At 37.5% G+C, this 20,100-nt stretch overlaps 1 protein-coding gene across 4 annotated transcripts in view; it reads right to left on the bottom strand.

The window, feature by feature from the left end:
• Window positions 1-20,100, bottom strand: part of FOXP2 (forkhead box P2) — a 439,753-nt gene that overhangs the window by 329,504 nt on the left and 90,149 nt on the right. The window contains exon 3 of one of the 4 annotated variants that reach the window (XM_054845653.1): window positions 2,189-2,277. The exons of the other annotated variants lie outside the window; for them this stretch is intronic. The gene's annotated coding sequence lies outside the window, so the exon portion shown is untranslated. The remainder of the gene's footprint in view (window positions 1-2,188; window positions 2,278-20,100) is intronic. 4 annotated transcript variants of the gene reach the window in all.

Here is a 20,100-nt window from a genome sequence, read left to right on the forward strand (position 1 = left end):
AAATATTGATAGCAGTTTAAAAGTTTTATAAATTACACTGAAAAGCCAGATGCCAGAACCACACCCCGACAGTCACTCCTTAGTGCTGTTCCAGTAGTGGTAATTCCATTATACTTTCTTAGGTCCTTATATTGTGCAAGCAGTATGCAGCACAAGTAGGATCAGAGATCTAAGTACGTAAGACACAAGGGTTCGGTCTCAGCCGGGCATTAGACTCGGTGCCCATTTACACACTAAGAACATTAATTTGGGTGGAAAAAAGAAAGGCTAACTTGCAATCGAAATGTAGCAGAGATTGCTCAGACGCTCACTGTAGCAGTTCTTTTTTCAGTAACAATCAATCTTGCTGTTAAATACCATCCAGATACAGCTCAGCAGAACTTTTATGGACATATGCAGCATCTTTTTGGAACTAATACAAAATTTAAATAGAAAGTATAGGTTCACACTTCTGAAATAGTGATATTTAAGTATGACCCCACATCTGATAAAAATACTACAGTGAGGTCTCCATGTCTTGGAGCATGGGGGACAGCAGTTTAGTTGTACACATCCTTTCCTGCTGTTTTCCCAGTACAGCCAAGAAGAATGTCTTTAAATTTCTATGGAAAATTCCTGCTTCATAACTGCAAGTAGATAATATGAATTGATACACACATTTTATTGGCCAAATTCACAAAAATGTCAAGTGTTTGTTCTCAAGCAATAATCCCAGCACAGGTAAAATCATGTTGAAATCATGATATGCAAAGCTGTTTTCCAATTCTTTTCAAGCTATTCAAAGCACTAAGTATATTCAGGAATATTGATCAACATGAACTAGGATCATCAGTCCAATTTAAAATGACATCTGACTAAAAGTGGCTGTGGTGGCTCCGGTAATCTTGTGTTGAATCTCTGTCATCCTTATCTTAAAGCACTTGCAACATACCTTAGAACCAGTTCAGACCAATTTAGGTCCCCAAATCACATTAAGCAACAGAAGCCTCTACACAGTCAATGGAGGGAAAGAAAAAGACGTTTCTAAAGAGTCTGAAGAGATTCACCACAGAACCCTACAGTTGTCTGAAGTGCTTTCTGAAGGAGCCTGTCTCTCTCCAGGGACTGTTAACAGATTTTATATACGCTAGCCTGCTAGCATAGGCACCTAGAATTGGGCTGCGAGAATACACTATTTTTCCTTGTAAATAGACACTTTGTAATAGAAACTACTGAAGTTGTGTTTTCTTTTAAAAAGTTGAGAAGGCAATAAAATACTTCCTTCACATCTCTGTTAATATGAGACTTTTGATCTTTATGCTTCTGTCCTGTGGCATCTTTATTTAAAAAAAAAAAACAAACCCAAACCCACAGAAAAACCCCACAGAAAATGATCTTCACATAACAAGCAATGTGTTTACTGCTTCCAGCACAGAAAACCATCTGCTTATTATCTCTGATAGTACGAGCTTTTGCTTTATTCTTTGCTTGGCCATCACAACACAGTATCAGCAATGCTGCTCATAGGTGCACCCAGAACAGCACATGATAATGTAGAATGAACTTCACACTAGTAAAGACTGTAACAATGCCATCTTTAGAACACTTTCCAACAAGTGGCGATGGCAGGGCAGACTGAAGGCTGAAAGATTAGAATCTATGCTGTCCCCATTTTTGCACAGTTTGCCCAGCAGTTGCAAATACCCTGCCTCCTGGTTTGATCATTGATTTTATTTAGTAGTCCTGCATTGAAACATGGTGCAGTATTCAAGGACCTCCATTAGGATATGTCCTCTCTGTCAAATACCTCCATAAGAGCATAAAAATTAAAAATACAGGTCTTCCATGCACATTTGATAACTCAGCTACTTAAACAAACAGATGTTCTGGTATTCAGCATCAAACCAGTTAAAACACGTTTTTCATCTGCATTACAAACCTCACATCTGGTACATAAACCAATGTGTTTGGGTAACCAGTAATGCTTTCATCAGCCTAGCTTAAAACAGTATCTGACTAAAAATGCCTCCTGTATAATTTTGAGTTGAATCTCTGCAATCTTAATCTTTATGTACCTGCAACACATCCCTACAAAGTCAGTTCAATTAATAAGGACTTGACGTACCATTAGACTTTAACCAAACACATTAAAAATGCAGATGTCAGCTTTTCAAATAGTATCTGGTAAAGAACAATATGAAATATTTACCACTTTATGCAGCTCTTCAAAAATGTCTGCTCTTCCCAACACATCAGTCACTTCTGATCATTCTGTCAATGTAACTTCATCGTGGCACACTGTACTGACATACAGCTTTAAGTCAGAATGGAAATTTGTTTGATAGTCTTCTAAGAGTATGGAATTTCTTTTAAGTAGTTTTAAATAGACCACATACAGGTGTGCATAGCTATCTTAGATTCTTTTGGGATTTTATTTAAGCTATTTAATTTAAAAATATTATTATAGAGAGAACATACATAGCTACAAATAACTACAGAAAAGATATTACAATAACCTGTAAAAACTTCAAAATGGAATTAAAAATATTTAAATTTACTTCTGAAGTTTTAAAGAAAAACAAGCCATTCACAAAGGTAACCCACAAAATACATGTGAGGGGAAGCAGGTCAACAGTGTCAACAGTGCTGCTACAAACTCTTCTTAGGGCTAAAGGAACACAGGTTCTGTGGCAAAATTATGCACCAGTATTTTACAAGATTTTCAAGATTGATCAAATCAGAGATCTTTAGAGATATGGGAAGAAAAAAAAAGATACTGCAGGAATTAAAAAAAAAAAAAAGAGTTGAGCTTAATGAAGACAGGAAAACACAAAACCGAAAAGTGACTGATGGCACAGATCATTTGTCATCCGAATGACAATCGGTTTCTTTTCAAAGAGAATAAAGAAAGAGGTGAGGATGTAAAAGGCAGTATTAGTATGGTTTGCTGGGGAAAGCAGAGCTGAAGAGAAGGACTAATGATATAAAAGCATTTTCAAGGGCATCAATGTATGGAGAACAGACTAACAATTAAAAGCATTTTAAAAAACAAAAAAGAAAAATAAGGACTAAATGGACATTTGCTACATTCTTTTTTAGCAATTTTGTGATTTTTAAGTATTTTGAGGTATTACAAGGAGGTCATATTTTCAGACTTGAAAAACAGAATAAAACAGACAATGGTAATTACTCCCCAAGTATTACAGATGATAGAGTCACAGCTTCTAACACTTCCTCCTGCTCTCCATGCCATCGCTGGCCAGAGAACTAAAAGACATCCCCACAGCTGTGTGAGATGCCAGTTAGGTAAAGCCCAGCTGGTTGAGGCTACGGACTTCGGTAACATCAGCAAATACCTATAACCAAACCGACTGCCAGCAAAAACTAGGTGCAAAAAAATCTGATAAAAATGTCTAAATTGTGGGCATGCATCCATATTGATTTATACTGTCACTTCAAAACATTGATGCAATGTTTGGTCTTTGTTGCTTGTAGCTACTCAGACAACATGGATGGAAGAGCCATGTGAAGCTTTCCTATGCAGAAGTTACTCTCTAGCTGATGGCCTTTTTCAGGATTCAATCTTGTCACACTCCCCTATAACCTACACATTAAAGCTATGCCTCTATAAACCTTCAGCCCTGGAAGGCGCTATCTCATCCTCCCACATACTCACCCTTCAACGGGACCTATATGGCAGGCAGTAGACTTACTATCTCACACTCGCCTTCGATCCAATCTCCTTTTTAATCATCACATGGATGTCCAATCTTCTTTTTTTTTTTTTTTTTTTTTTTTTTTTTTGCTATCTGTAGCCAATTCACACAGTATCAAAACTGGTAAGAGTCCTGGATGAGCTATTTTGTGACTCTTCCAGAGTATGACTTCTTGATGACATCTTATTGTTCCTGGCAAGAGCCTTAGTATTCCACACTGAACTTGGCCTACAATGCAGCCACTGTCTCATACTGAGTCTCCGCATTACTTATAACTGCATAATAAATTAAGCTGATCAGAGCCTTCAAGACAATGTTTTTCTAGAAATATAGAAAAGATTATAGGAAGGGGAAAATATAACACTACAAAAAAATCAGGGAAGAAATGAACAGAGGAGCAAGGGAACATAGGTACTCAAGGCAGGTAAGCTTTTCACAGGTATTTCGGCTGGATAGCAACTTCAAGCAATATAGTTTTATAAGTGTTTATTAAAAAAAGAAAGGAAGGAAAAAAGCTTCAGGAAAATAAATACAGTAGGGACTCTGAGTGAGGCAAATCAGAATGCTGCTTGGGGTCTTTGCTTCAAGTCCAAAGGGTCTTTTTTTATTTTCTGTATGAAAAGCAGAAAAGAAAAGAAAGTGAAATAAATAAATAAAGCCTTCCCATCTTAAGCGCGCACACACACACAACCATTGACGCACACACCTTCACTCTTTCACACACACAATTTCAGAAGGGACTGAACTTCAGTCTACAGTTATTAATCCTGCAATCTTACTGTTAGTCTGTATCACAGCCATTTTACTCAGCTCCCTACATATTCTTCTTTGTTACGAAAACAGCTCAAAAAGTTTTTTCATTGCTATGTTGCATAACAACATATTTTAAGATAAAATCTTCTAAATATGCCTTTTGATATTTTTAGTACATTCAATAAGTTTTGAGCAGGGAACTTCAAATTTCTCCCTTTATATAAACATCCAAATATTTTTACTATTTCACAGCCTCTTAGCTGGAATTTTTATTTAATCAATATGTTTATTACAACAAGTAATGACTGCAGACACACTTCATGTTTCTGGACAAAGTCAGCATAACAGAGTAACAAATTAAGTAATGGCTGCAGGGATGACTTTGCTAGTGTGCAGGTAAAGATTAATAAAGAAATCTGAACTCTTCAAAAATAGAACAAGGCAGACACAAGTGATACTTTACAAAAATAAGACTAAGAATTTCCAGAAACAAAATTTTTGAGATAAGACAAACATCTATGACATCTTAATTTAAAAGATTAATGAGAATGAAAAGTAATGAAATTGCATACACTTCAAGTTCAAAACTTCAGTAGCTAAACAAAAGATCCTTCCAAAAATATACATACAACGGAGGCCCAAGACACTCAGCTCCTTAAATTCCTAGAACAAGGATTCTTCAGGGTAAGTTTGTTCCTCTTGAAGAATGCTGCAAAAGTGCAGAAGTCCAGCCACTAAATGGCTATGGCAAAAAAAGGAAGAACTGCCATTAATGAAATCCAGGAACCCCCAGTTGGTAGATTTTAAGCTACACGGATGAGAAACATTCACTGAGCTTCAAAATGCATACTGCGTGCCACTGAAACAAACTGCATACAGTCAAAAGGGATTTACTTCATAAAATGTACCTAATCTGTAATTTTTAAAGACAGACAGTTCTTCATGTGAGGGAAACACACTTTCCAGATACAGAGATTTAATAACCATTTTGACAAAATACTTTAAAATCATTATCAAACAATAATAATATGTAATTACCACATATTGCCTTGTCATAAAGATAACTGAGAACCAGATGGACCAACACGATAGACCTCTCAATGTTTAACCTCTGACTACAGTCAAATTTAGAATCAGCAAATGTCCAAAAGCTCTTCTTAGTTCATGAATATGTGACGACCTCCATGAAATGAGCAGATTGTGTTTCCATTTGTACCAGACAGATGTTAGTAAGAGGCAATACACTAGTTACACAGAAGTGTCTTGACCATAAACCTACCCAAATGCATTCATTTAGATCATCATGTCCTTACACACCAACAAGACTGAATAGTAAAACCGGCCAGATACTGCCCAATAACAGTCCCATGCACTGCCCTGCGCTGCCTTGAGTGGCCTTGCCCAAGCCAGCACCGTGCTCCTCGGTTCTTCTGTCCCCCTGCCTCCAGCCCTTCATCCTTTCCTTTCCACTTCAGCCCATGCCTGCATCACTCCCCTGGCTCCAGCCAGCTCAGAGGAAAAGAGCTAGGGTCCCAGCCTCCACCAAGCCCCGCAGATGTCTCCTTCTCCCCAGAAAAGTGACGGATCAGCATGGAGCAGCCATGAATTGTAATGGCCAGGGAGTCCTCACTCAGTGTGCAGCACAGCATTGTGTGCCGAGAGGATCTGACAGAGATAGAGAAGTCCTGTCTGGACAAATTCTGGTTCTCCAGTAAGCTCAACTCAACTGGGGAGAAGAAGGAATTTTAAGAAAGGACAAAGAGACCTTCACATCCAACCACAGTCCCAAAACTGCCACTCTTCTGTATGAGAACACCTGATACTATAATGTTATAAAAAAATCTAGTGCCATTGTCTATCACTGATGGATGCTTACAGAACAAAGTTTCAATACAAGCAGCACAATAGAGTTGCCCATCAACTGCGGACCTAATGAGAGCCAGATTCTCACTTTTTGTGGAATAATGCTCTAGACAACGTGTAGAAAACAGCGCAACTATTATGGTAATAGGATGACAGGGAAGTTGAAAGTATTGCAGCAGACTAACACTAAAGAGAAGGCAGCTTTCCCACCCTTCAAAATTCCTCAAAAGCAGAGAGCAAGTTTTAGTCAGTTAAAGAAATTTGAACAAGAAGAATTGCCTATGACATACACTCAGTTGAACAAAACTCTACAAAGTTAAAAAACCTGTGCTTTGAAAACATTCAGAGTTATACTGAGAAGGCAAAGGAACCATTTCAGTACTTCTACCTAACCTTAAGGACAGGAAAGTGCAGCCAAGGTGGGTATAAGCACAGGTAGACACGCTGCTCTTGGACAGCATTAACTGTTTTAAGGACAAAGAAATCTCTTCAGAAGTATTCCTTTTCTGCAAGAGACATCTCTCAGATGGTTAAAGCAACTATGAAGTAACATCATAAAAATAAAAGAATAATTTATACTTCTAGGAAGTTTCTCCCTTAAATGATATGCCTCAGTCTACCTGCTTATGGCTAATTGTTTTGTCTTTTTAATAAACACTTGACTGGAAATCTTTGTGAGTATTTGCAGCAAGCAGATGAAGTATATGAAAGCACTACAGTAAGAATATGTACACACGTATGACAAATATTATTAAAACAAAAATAAGTGAAGTTGAGACAATTAGGTACTGGAAATATATGACATGTCTGAGAAGCTAGAAATATATTTTAATCTACAACCACAGATAGTTTCATTATTTCTCACACTCAGAATGGGATGCTATATTTTAAAAAAGCTTAATTAAACCTGTACTGTTTTTATTTTATTTTAATAATTTTGCAAATCTTTGTTTATTGCTGGAGAGAAGACTGAATCCCACCCTCCTTGGGACTCGCATGTCTTTGAATGTTACACCTCTGTAGTTTCACTCCAACTGTGCTAGAAATTATTTTCAGCTGGCCCAGAGACATTGTCGAATGCTCTGCGCTGCCATGGGCAAGACCAATATTTGATAGCTAACTTAGGATTCCTGCTGCCTGAACTGGTGGAGAACAAGCATGTGGTAGAAGTGATGAGCTTGTTCTCCCGAGGGTAGGGTGCCAGCTGCACTATAAAAGAGAGATAGTGTGGAATTAATAGTGGCCTCACAGGCCGGCTGTATATTTTGCCTTTCGACAGAAAAAGTCGTGCCTTAACGGAAGCTAGAATGGAAGAAGACGACTCAGAATGCAGAAAAGATGACTGGTACTTTGCAAAATTAATTTATTTCAGTTTTGTGTACTTCAGCCTCACTATTGCAAGATGCTTTTCAGATGCTTTAAAGGATGGTTTATGTCTAAATAAGCCTATAATCTAATAACAAACCACTACAGAACTGCTACAGAAAAGTAAATAACACAATAGAAGTAAATTCTGTATACAGAAAATTGTAATTGATGCATGCAAGAAGGCAGAAGTGGGCTTATGAGAAGGATGCATGAGCAAATGCAGCAGAAGGTTTTTTTATGAGCTCACAAGGTTCCCTCATGGGTACAAAACTGTGGAAAACAAAATATAACTGTGAGAGAAATTGTCTCCAAATATGTGGACAAGTCTGGAAGTACTGGCAAAGGAGAATGAACAGGCATGACATAAAACTTGATGATAGAAAAAAAACCCACAAATGACAAAGTTCAAAGATCAATTTCCTGAGGTTTTGGACCTAACAAACAAACTTCCTCAAAGAAAATCAGTGTAGCACTGATACCTCATTTGGTTCCACAGACATTTTCCACCCCCTCACAATCTATTACTGGACGGCTCACCACATTTGGAAAGCACCCATGTGAGGCTTTGCAAGCAGCTTAAATTTGAGGCAAGAGGCCTTGAGAAGAATATAAAATAGGAAGCGATATGAAAATGTAAGCAGACTAAAAGAAGGAATTCACTGACTACATTTTGCTTTAAGGAAGGCAACATCTGATCTGCAAACCAACAAAAAAAAAAGAATGAAACTGCAAAAGTTAGGACAGAGGCAAGAAAGTCTGAATAAGAAATTTAACAGGAGGATCGAAGGAAAAAAATTGATCTGAATGATATTTAAAAAAAAAAAAAGAAGAAGGTGCAAAAACTGGTTCTGGTCAGGATGTATGAAGCACGAGGAAAGTAAAAGTCAAAAATAACCCTGAGTCACTGAATCTGAATGACAAGAAGGATAATGTTCTTGTCATTTGTGATGGAAAAGGAGAGAAGTGGATAGAGTTCTGTTTTGAAATGATAAGATAATTGGAAGACATCATGTTAGAGATCCAGCCTGAGACACAGGATTAGATGGAAGGAGCAATAACATTGGTGGAATGACAGATTTATAAGTCATCTGTATAGCCATAACAGTAAAAGCAATGCAAGTGGCTAACTTACCTGGAAACAGAGTGTAAAATGAAAACAAAACAAACAAACAAACAAAAAAACCCCAAACCACTAAAAGTCCAAGGACACAGTCTGGGCAAATTCCAGGATGAAGTATGAGAGAAAGCAGATACAGTGAAAATGGCATTGATGAAGTCATAGGTAAGAGGAGAACAAATAGAGGATTGTCTCAAAGTGACCATGAAGATACTAAAATACAATTAAATTACACCAAGTAGTAACAAGACATGTCAGAGGCTAGAACTGCACTAGGAACTGGAACAACGACTGATTCATCATATACTGAAATATGGAAGCTACCCCAGCGGTTATTACCCTAGATAGCACTTGGTTTATTAAAGCGCTCAGTATATAAGGATTAACAGAAGATTGTTCAACTCTGTCGCTGGGTTTTGTACCATTGTGTTACTTCTTACGGAGGAATTGGCCCATCCACAAGGCTGACAGCATTAAAAGGCTTAAGACAGGCCATGCACAGAAGAGGCTGAGCAGTGGACCTCCACTGAGGTGGGTAAGAACAGTTCGTGATTATTGGCAGAGAACCACAGGGCTGAAAGGGACTGCAGGAAGTCACCTAGTTCACTTGTGCTATTCCAGAAGGGGATCAGCCGCCCATGCCAGGGAGTTCTTAAAGGCTTACAGTTATGAAGAGACCACAGTCTCACCAGAGCATCTATTCCAATGTTTTGCTATCCTCCCACTCCAAAGTACTCCTAATGTCTAGCCTTAATCTATTTGCTGTAATTTAAATTCATTATTTCTTCTTCTGTCCACCTAGAGTAAGGTGAAGAACCTTGCAGCAGCTTTCTGATGCATTCAAAGATTTATCTAGCCTGCCTCATTCTTCTCTTCTTTAAGCTATCACACTTTCTAAACTTACTATAACTGCCGTTGCTCTTCTACAGAATCTTTAGTTCGTCTACATCTTTTCTGAAGTGCCCAGAACTGAATGTATTAATCCAGATGAAACCTGGACAGTGCTGAAAGATAGTTCCATACATCTTCTATAACATACTTCATTTTCATTATCCACTGTTTGCACTTTTTACAACAGTGTCACATCAGTGTCTCATCTTTGGTTGGGATCACCTGCAATCCTAAAATCTTTTTTCTAAGGAACTGCTATCTAGCAAATTATTCCCCAGTCTGTATTTATTCAGTGGATTAGTCTTGCCTAATGCTAAGCAAAGCATTCTTTCATTTCAGACCATATTTCCAATTTCTAGCATCATTTTGAGTTCTCATGCTGTCCTCTATTGTTGTTGCCTGCCACCAAGCTTGGTATTATTTACATATACACACATATTTACATACAAACACACACATTTACATAGACACAAAAAAAAAAAAAAAAACAAATACAGGGAAGCCAGTCTGTCATCCACTACTACCTGACTTTACAAAAAATAAATCAAAAATATCAGAACCACTTGGAGTTCCATAACTGATAGCAAGAAATAACCCTCCCAGACAATGATCACTGCACAGAAGTGGGCAAAGGAATTCACTGAAGAGGTTCTCACCACATGTAAATACCTTCTCCAACTTCTCATGATCTTTAGGTTGCATCACTCATTCCTTACTAAAACAAAATTTAAGGAATATAGAAATCATACAAAAATCACAACCCCCTTAAGTCTTTCTCTTGCAGCCACATGACTGCACAGTGAACAATTTGGGTACTTTGCAGACCTCCTCTGGACCATCCCAGTGATGCTGAGACATGGGCATCATGTGTGGATACACCTGCAGTACTCAGACCCCCACCACGCTCTCACCCAACAGCAGCCTCACAGGGGTCACGCGGATCACAGCCAGCACAGCTAACCCCTTCCTCGGTCTCCGGTGCCACAGATGTGCTGCCTGTGCTGGGACCCAGCCCTGCCTAAAGACATCACAGGATGTGCTACACTTCTGCCAGAAACGTTGCTGCCATATGCAGTCTTCTTTCCAATAGAGGAAGAAGAAATCTCTTCCAGAAACAACGTTCTCCTCCAGGAATGGATAAGACTCTGTCCCTTGTTCATATAAATGGGAAACAGATCATCCACCACTGCTTGTGGTCAGTGAAAGATACGATAAATCAATCCCGAACAACAAATGTTTGTTGTCGGTGTACACACAAAGCGCTCCTTTTATTCTTTCCCAGTACTCAATTGGAATGTGAAATGCATTAGCAGGCAAGAATTTTAAATGGACAAGTAGAAGCTATTCCATGTCAAATGGCACACAAAATGCTTGTCCAGTTTGTAAAACAAATTTATATTGGGTCCTCATTTCTGAGTGAGCACTTCTGTAACCACAACAAATTATGAAAGTAGCATTTGGAAGTTTTTCCTGGGCTACAACTGAGACCCAGTACACTCAGTCAGAAATATTCTGGTTTTTCCCCCATTTTCATGTATGCATCCTTGTTTTACTCCTTCGCTTGAAGGCTGCAGTGAGGTAGCACTGGTTGGATGCTATGTCTATCTTGTTGGCATGTTCAGAGAAGCCACTGATCATGACTAAATCAATTTTCTATTTGTTCTAACGTATGTTTTTTGTCATATTTACAGCATGCTGGAAGTATTAAAAAATTGGAAGTTCTTCTCATTGAGCAGTATTTGATGCAGACTGATGTATTTCACAAAGATCATTTTTGGTATAAATAACAAGTAGGATACTGGGTAGCCCAAGCTCACCCTGGTATGCCGAAGAGAGAAAGACCTGCCAAGCCACACTAAGAACAGAAATATTTTGTAACTGTTTTCAGTTCTCCTCCCCTGTACAACATTTTTACTGAATAAACTCAACTTCGAACTTTCAGTACAAACTTGAAGTCACTTAGTTTCATACGACATACTTAGCATAAACTTTTTAAAAAGTGCTTGGGAAGGGCTATTTTCAATATTCAAATTGCTGCATATGTGTAGCTGTAGCATCCACAGCTTGAAGAAAACGTGACAGACCTTTCATTAATATAATAAGATGTGATTGTTGCTCTTAAATTTTGCTTAGATTTTAACTTTTCCAGTTTTAAAGACCATTATTAAAATGTATTTATTCTTCAGCTATTTTTAATCATAATATTCAATTGAAGTTTGGGTCAAAATAAATAACCTGGCCCAAGGGCCTAATTTGCAGTGAGGTCCTATTTAAGAGTTTGCCGATAACCTCATGAAGAAATAATTAGAACATTTAAAGTGACAAATTAAAGCCAATGCAATTAGCAATAACCCTCATGATTACTTAATATTTTCTAAGTGCTTTTCAAAAAGCAATGACAGGATTTTATGCTACAAGATAAAATTCTATTCATGTGGAGAAGTGAATTACATATGTTTACCATATTAAACAGGGTGAGAAAAAATCAGATGAAGTAAAAGGATATTAATAAATTATCACTAGGGACTAATACCAAAGTAAAACATCCACCCTGTCACTTGGTTCTGTCATGGTGGTCTGCAAATCCTGAACTTACGCTGTCAATGCCCAGCCAAAATAGATCTCAATCTCCATCTTTAAAAGTAGCATATGATCATTTGAACCAATTTAGATTATAACATCTGATCAGAGAAACACAGTTTTCATGCAGAATTCCGTGATCAAAATAAAACTGCAAGGGACCCAAGAAAAGTCAGGCTTTTCCTCAAAATTCTCTAAATTTTTTTCTTCTCTCTCACATAGTATCATTCTTGGTTCGTCACTGTTCTCAGAATCCCATACAGCACAGTCTGAAAACAGTTCAGAGATCAACAACTGCATACCACACACACACAAACATGTATACCTGCACTTACATATATGAGGCTCCATTGAAAGAACTCAAATCGTCAATAAACCTAAAATTTTTCAATCATCCCTTGGTTTTCTTTCAATTTAGAATAGTTTCAGAATGGGAAATTAAAATCTCTAAGAATCAGAGCTGCTTGGAGGAAAAAAACCCCAAACCTGTTGTACTTTAAATCTGTGAAAAGATCTCCCATCAACCTCCAGGTCTGGAAATAAGAATAAACTCATTAAATCCAAATAGACTACTGCTCAACTGAGAAACAACTGACTTCAGAAAAAGAAATATCTGTTCAAATGGTTAGACACAGGAGATACTTTCTTTTTCTTGCCAAATAATCCGTAATAACAAATATACTTGAATAAAGCACACACATGAAAATGCACAAAAAGATTTGCAGTAGCAAACCAATTAGTGCTTTATGCAGTTTCATTTATACGTGGGATGTGAGACAAAGTGCAGGATTTGTGCCTCTATGGAACATATACATGCAAGCTAGAACAAAAAAAGCCAAAACCTAAACCAATCTTCCATTATAAATGCATGACATACTAAAGTCACAAATTTATATAAAAGACAACCCTTCCTACACATTTTACAATATCATAGTGTCATATGTGGACTACAAGTTTTCCGCCATATTTTGACTCAGCAAGCAGAGTGCTATGTATTCAACTGCAGATAATACTAAAGGAAAGTCTACAAGCAGAGACTTTTCCCAACATGGAGCAGAATGGACTCCTTTCCCTTTGCACAGCACAGATGCTCTCTCCACCCTGCCTGCTCCTCTCCCTCCATATCCAAACCCAAGCAGAAAGGGAACATTTCCTCCTCTCCATTGGCACGCAAAGGCCAATGTTAACATGTATGTGACAATTCAGTCCCTATTCTCATCTGCTACTGAAACCCATTCTCTTAACATCTAGGACAGGTTTTCTTCATATGGGATAGGAATACTGCAAAGGAAAACCATCTTTGGGAAAAAACCTGACGCATAGCATTAAAATAATAAACGTTGGTTGTTTCAATGGTTTTCGCTTTTGTACCACGAAGTTTTTATGGTGATTTGCTTCTGTTAATTAGACTAAGAACATAAAAGAAGCAGCGCTGACGATTGACTCTGTTGGACTGGTGGAACCAATGCTCCAAACAAATGCGGCACAGCCCACAGTAACGCGGCGCAGGGGAGAGGGCACCTCTGCTTGCTGAAATGCCTACTGCTATTGAATGGCAAATTCTTCTCTCCTGCCTATACATACTCTCTTTCAAGTGTCTGAACGATGGCAATACAGAATGTCTCAGCCTGCCGGTTAGCACGTATCTCCAGGCAGTGCTGACTGCTTTTTAAGTCATTTGCAATTGAAATTTTGCTCATAAAAGCCTTTGCTTACCAGCCACCATGATTGCTTTCTGTTTTCTTAAAAATATGAGCAAAAATAGGCTTAAAGCAAAACAAAAGCCTGCTTTGTTGCTTAGTAACCTGTTACGTGAAGTTTTAAACTCCCTCTCAGGTTATTTTAGATTGGTTGACCATTCTCCAGAGAAAAAATTCTGGCTAACAAGCCAGCAACAAACACTATATTCCTCTACACCAAGCAAAATAAATTTTCTTTATTTTTAATTGAAGAAGCAGCAACAACCGCAGCATCTGCCACAACATCTTTGTAGATTCTGTAGTGTTCTCTACCAGCTGGAAAAATTACTGAAGCAGTCACAACATGGACAGGAAAAATGTCCAAAAGCAGCTGAAAAGTTTCAAGAACTTTCATGGGCAGACCGTCAGCATCTCTGCTTCCTCCTTTATGATTTCTTTTAAGGTTTTAAAATCAGCTAAGATGACACGATCGAAGTAGAGAAATATTTTCATATCAAAACCAGTCAACCTTGGATCACTGCTCCTGCCAGTGGATGTCAGTCATGTTGTTTAGGCCAGATGAAGCAACTGTGTCCAAGGACACATTCACCACTGCCGAAGGGACACTCAATGTGGTTCTCCCCCGTGGAGGCTGGAAGCAGAGCTCCATACTCACAGGCCGCTGTACACAGACACTGCACCACGCCAAACCAACGACTGTTAGCTCAGCAGTACTTGAGAAATGTCAGCAACACACCCCGCCGTCAGATGAAGACATCCAACGCATAGCTCAATGCTCAGGTAAAACACGTAGACGCTGATGCCGGTCCCAGGCAGGTAACTGCCCCATGGGCTCCTCATTCCCTGTCCTGTGCCTACAGCAGCACTTTCAGTGCCGGAGTACTGAAAGCTTAACTGAAGATAAAAAATTTTAGTAAAATTTTAGTTTAAGTTTTTTATTTGAAATTCCCAACTTTCTTTACTGAATACTTTCTTTTCCAATTGGCAATATTTTATTAAAGATAGAGAGAACTCCCAAATCCACTTCCACAGAAGTTTCTGTGATGCGAATCTGGTTTCTTGATTGCAGTGGCTTTTACAAGCTTCTGGTGAAATCCAAATTTCTTTTACACCAATATTTAAATCCCTTCCCATTTCCCAGCTTCTCACAGATTTGCAGAGGAGTGGCTCACTGACTCCTGCTCTTGGGAGTATACGTTTAGTACCCTGAGGAAATATGGAGACAGTAGGTAAACTTGCTCTTTGGCAGACTTCTCCTGTTCAAGTCTTATGGCAACTCAAAACTTTATTAAGAAACTTAGGTAATCCTGACACTACCACCTCGACGTACGAATCTAGACAGAAACCTGCATGGGAGAATGCTGCAAATACATATCTAAACTGCAAAAAAATATATTCTGTATTAATTTTCCCAGATGCACATAATGTTCCTACATACAGGCTTCATTCTCCATTCACGTTATAGGTAATGCAGAGTAAATTAAAAATTAACGTTTAATACAAAACAAAATAAAGTTTGTGTCAGACCTGGGGAAGAGCATTATTATTTACATCAAATGAAAAGTGTCCTTTTTAAAAATGCAGAAGTTATTAAGTAACTACCAACTAACTACAGAGTAAATAACTTAATTATATATTTACTGGCTACTCTGAATGATCTCTACATTAGTTTTTTAAATGAATTAAAGTGAACACTTGTATTCTGTTAATCTTTTTTTTTTCTCAAAAGTAAATAAAAAAGTCCATAAAAGACTACAGAGAGATATGTTGTTTTCTAAATAATGCAGTTAAAAAAAATTCAGATTCAAAGAAGAATTATAAAGCATGTGGACTTCTACGCATGAAAGGCATCTGTCAGGATGGAGAAAGAAAAAAACAAATCTAGCAGCATAGTACCATGAAATACTGAAACAATAATTACTTTCGGTTTGAAACACAGGATATGGTATCAGGGAAAAAAGACTCAGGTAAAATGTTTCAATGCCCACTAAAAAGTAAATAGGGTTTTTCTTTTCAGTAAACAGAGAAATGTTTCATCTTTCCCTTGAACATACCTGAATCCTTTCTGTGTTTATTTGTTTCTAATTCCACTGGTAACACTTGTATCAAGTTTTTGTTGTATGATGGCATACTAAAGAAAAACTTTTAAAAAAATTAAAAGGACAAAAAACAAAAAGAAAAAATCAATGAAAGAACACAATGTTAAGAAGCAGTAATGTTTAAGAGAGAATCAAAGGAGAGGAGAGCAGCTAAAAAGACTGAAAAAAGATAAAGGGCAAAGGATTTAAAAATTAAACAGAAGGGAAAAGATTAAAGAAAGAATGGCAAAAGGCAATGCAAAAGGATTTAAGAAGCCAGTATAAAGAAAAGACATTCAGTTATGAGAAAGGAATAGCAACTACTAGAGGAAAAATACTTGAATATAATGCATCAAAAAATGGAATGAAAAAGTTAGAAATTAAAAAGCAGACAGAAAGTTAGAAAACTTTCTTTTTCTCCATGAAATACAGGAAATAAATACAGAAGATCCAGTTAAATTTTAAAAGCCTGTTTCTATTATATACATCACTTGACAATTTTCCTGTTTTAGTCATTCGAATGATATGAAAATAAAATACAAAGCAATGCAATGCCAATTATTTCCTGTGCAGGAATTTATATGCTGTATGTGCAAAGCTGAGAACAAAATGCATCCCTATCTAAAATATCAAATCCCTTTATGTTTATTAATACTAGTATTAAAATTCAAGGAATTTGTCTGTCTACTTTATACAGGGTTTCAACTTCATTATAAAGATCATTATCATTAAGAGTTTCTGAAGGGTTAATAAAGCTTACAGCTGCTTATTTTACAGTCAGAAGCACTGTATGGCAAGCAGTTAAAGACAAAACTAAAGCAACCAACCGACCAACTGCACTTTGTAAAAGTTCTAATTAAATTGCTACTAATGTTGTCGTCCCTTTAAAAACTTCTAATAAATAGGCTCTTGTATAGCGGAAAAACGTTTTTCCCAGTAAAGACAGAATAGAGAAAAGTTGAAAGAAAGGAACATGCTCAGAAGACAGGAAGCACAAAGACAGTTCAAGGGTGATGTTCTGTTTTGAGCTTTATATATTATATACATTGTGATTTTTATTTTTTTTTTATTATTTCTATGATATAACTTAGGGGATTACTAGCTGTTCATTTCAATATTTACTCCAGGTACCCTGATTTTCTCTCCAAGCCAGTGACATCTGAATGCCACTAAGTTTCACTGCATACACAGCCCGCATTTAAAGGTACTGATTTTTTTCCATGTCCTTTTTTTTTTTTTTAAATCTCATTGACTGTCTCCCTGCTCCCTGGTTTTGTTAGAAAAAAGTAAACAGATTTTCAAATTTTACCTCTCTATACTATTCATGATTTTATATACCACTTACCATGTCACCTCTTTTTTCTCCACTCTCAATACTAATCTTTTTAATCTCTATTCACATGAAATCATTTTCATGCCTCCAATCATTTTCAGTGGCCTTTTCTGGACCTTTTCTGTTCCTGCAATATTTTTCCTAGATGAAGTAACCAGACTACACAGACTACTCAAACTGAAGGCATAACATTGCTTTATTTAAATGCATTCTAATGTTTGTGAGAATATTCTCCAGACCACTCACAATGCTACTTTTTTCTTTTTGGACATGACAATATATATTGAACAAACATTTTATGTGAACAGAACAAAATAACACAAAAAAATGTGTCATTACTCAGTAGAAAAATTTAGAATGTGTAATGAGAAGTAGTCCAAGTTCCCTCTCAGCGTGCGTCGCCTTTTTGTACCACCCATAGTTAATTGCCTACTGTGCTGAAAACTGATCATTAATGCAACTTTTTGTTTATGCATTTCATAGCAGTCTGTAAACCAGGCAGGTAACATAACCTCTTCCCCTAATTATAAAATTCCCCTTTCGAATCTGAAGTATGTAAGATCAACCAGTTGCCCTTATTTTACTGAAATGTCATATAGTCTGAAAGACTGGAGGACCACAGTAATCATTTACCAATAACACACTGGATTTCCTCAATCATGGGGTTTTTTTGAGCTTTTTAATTTGTAAGAATTAACCACACTTTAAATAAATTCACTACTAAAATAAGGTTTGAATTTGTTTACTCAGTGCAGTAATTTCCACTGTTTTCCTCATTTCTCTATCTCATTACTTAAATTTTTATGAAGTTGTATACCTTGCCTTCGTCAGTTTTGTCCACTGTTACAAAAATGAGGATAAAGAAACTAATCCACATTATCAATAAAAAAACCAAAACAAAACACCAACAACCACAACAAAAAAACTTCAAGGTGAAAACCACACCTATTAACATCTGTGCCATCAGAGATTCCTATGGAAGTATTTTCTTCCAGAACTTAAATCCCCACCTACCTTCCCCTTAGACAGAAGACTTGCAAAGCAGGATATTCTAGACAGACAGAATCATAGAATCAATCACAGAAACACAGAATGGTTTGGGTTAGAAGGGACCTCAAAGATCATCTAGTTCCAACCCCCCTGCCAGGGGCAGGGACACCCTCCACAGGACCAGGTTGCCCAAAGCCCCATCCAACCTGGCCTTGAACACTTCCAGGGAGGGGGCATAACAGCGCATCTTTCCATTTGATTGGTAACTTTTCCATAAACAGTAACTTTGAGCTTAAAACTTTAGCGCTGATAGAAGGAACTGCTGTAAAATATGAAATCAAATCTCATGAACCCGTCAGAAAACAGCGATGTCCCACACAGTGCAACTGATGGTGGAACACTCTTTATACACATATGGCTGATCCTATAGTAACTCTGTGTTACAATGTGCTGGGAGATTTTTTTGCAAGCCTAATGAACAAGTGGTTGTCATTTCAGGTGACTGGGGAGATTAATTCAACTACGGCACATGAATGACTTCATCGGCTATACAGAAATGAATTCTTCGTGCTTCACACAGCTAATCTCACATGTTCCCTTCCTCGGTCCCCAAAATAATACAAAGCCCAGGAAGAGATGTGCTTACAGTCAAACAATACATGATGTCTATTCCCGATATAGGATTCTTTCTGAAGAAGTGACTCTAATTTTAAGATCAGTGTAACTTTATAGAACATACTTAGGGTGGATTGCCCTGGATCAGGGAGCTGGCACTCCAGGTCAGTGCAATAAGCAAAAAGTTTTCTAGGAACTTATTTCAGCATGCTTTTGTCAACTAATGCAGCAAATCAACTAAATAAAGCAGACACACATACTAAAGCATTCATTGGATTACACATACAAGGACTGTGCACACTTAAAGCCGATACAGAATTGGAAATTCATTTTTCATTTACGTTTGGCTAGGATACTGGTATGAGCATGTTGTATCTTACCAAACATCCTGCCAGTTATGGCTATATATCATGCTCATTTTAAACTTGTCATGTTTTCTCAATTTATATATTTTTTAAATATATGAATCCACAATTATCTTTTACTAGTGTGCAAATTAACACAAATGCCACGAGATTGTCACTTTCAGGAACAAACAGGTCACAGAGAAGTTTGTTTCTCACACTTTTGCGGTTCATCTCATAACAATGTACGATGTAAACAGTGTTTACTGAAGGATGTTACAGAAACCCATAAATTAAAACTTTTTACATTAATTAGAAGTCATGGAAGATGCATCAAAGAGATGCAAAACACACTAGAACGCTGGAAAATTATCTGGAACAGTGTAAAATTTCACAGAACAAGGTAAAATTTAGAGAAGGTACCTAAGCTGAGTATTAAAGAAGCATGCGGTCCAGAGCCTTGTTTTTAAAGCACCCTAACTGCAGCCGAGAGAAAGGAAAGCAGCAAAAAATCTGCGATGGCTTTCTAAGAAGAAAACTCGGAATAGTTGCACCCTATGTAATGATGAGTTCAGAGGTAAAGGGAAGAGAAACCAGAGAGTAACTGCAGCAGCAGGTACAGCCCAGGACAGTCTCTGTGAACGCAGGCTGTGCACGACAGGGATGGGGAGGAATGAGATGTTGAGGGGAGATGTGAGAAAGCGGAAACATGAGACTAGAAAGCAAGCAAATATGCACAGTGGGACAGCTGCAGGGTTCAAAGGCACTGCACA

The sequence above is a fragment of the Grus americana genome, chromosome 1 (assembly GCF_028858705.1).
Source record: "Grus americana isolate bGruAme1 chromosome 1, bGruAme1.mat, whole genome shotgun sequence".
Lineage (NCBI taxonomy): Eukaryota > Metazoa > Chordata > Aves > Gruiformes > Gruidae > Grus > Grus americana.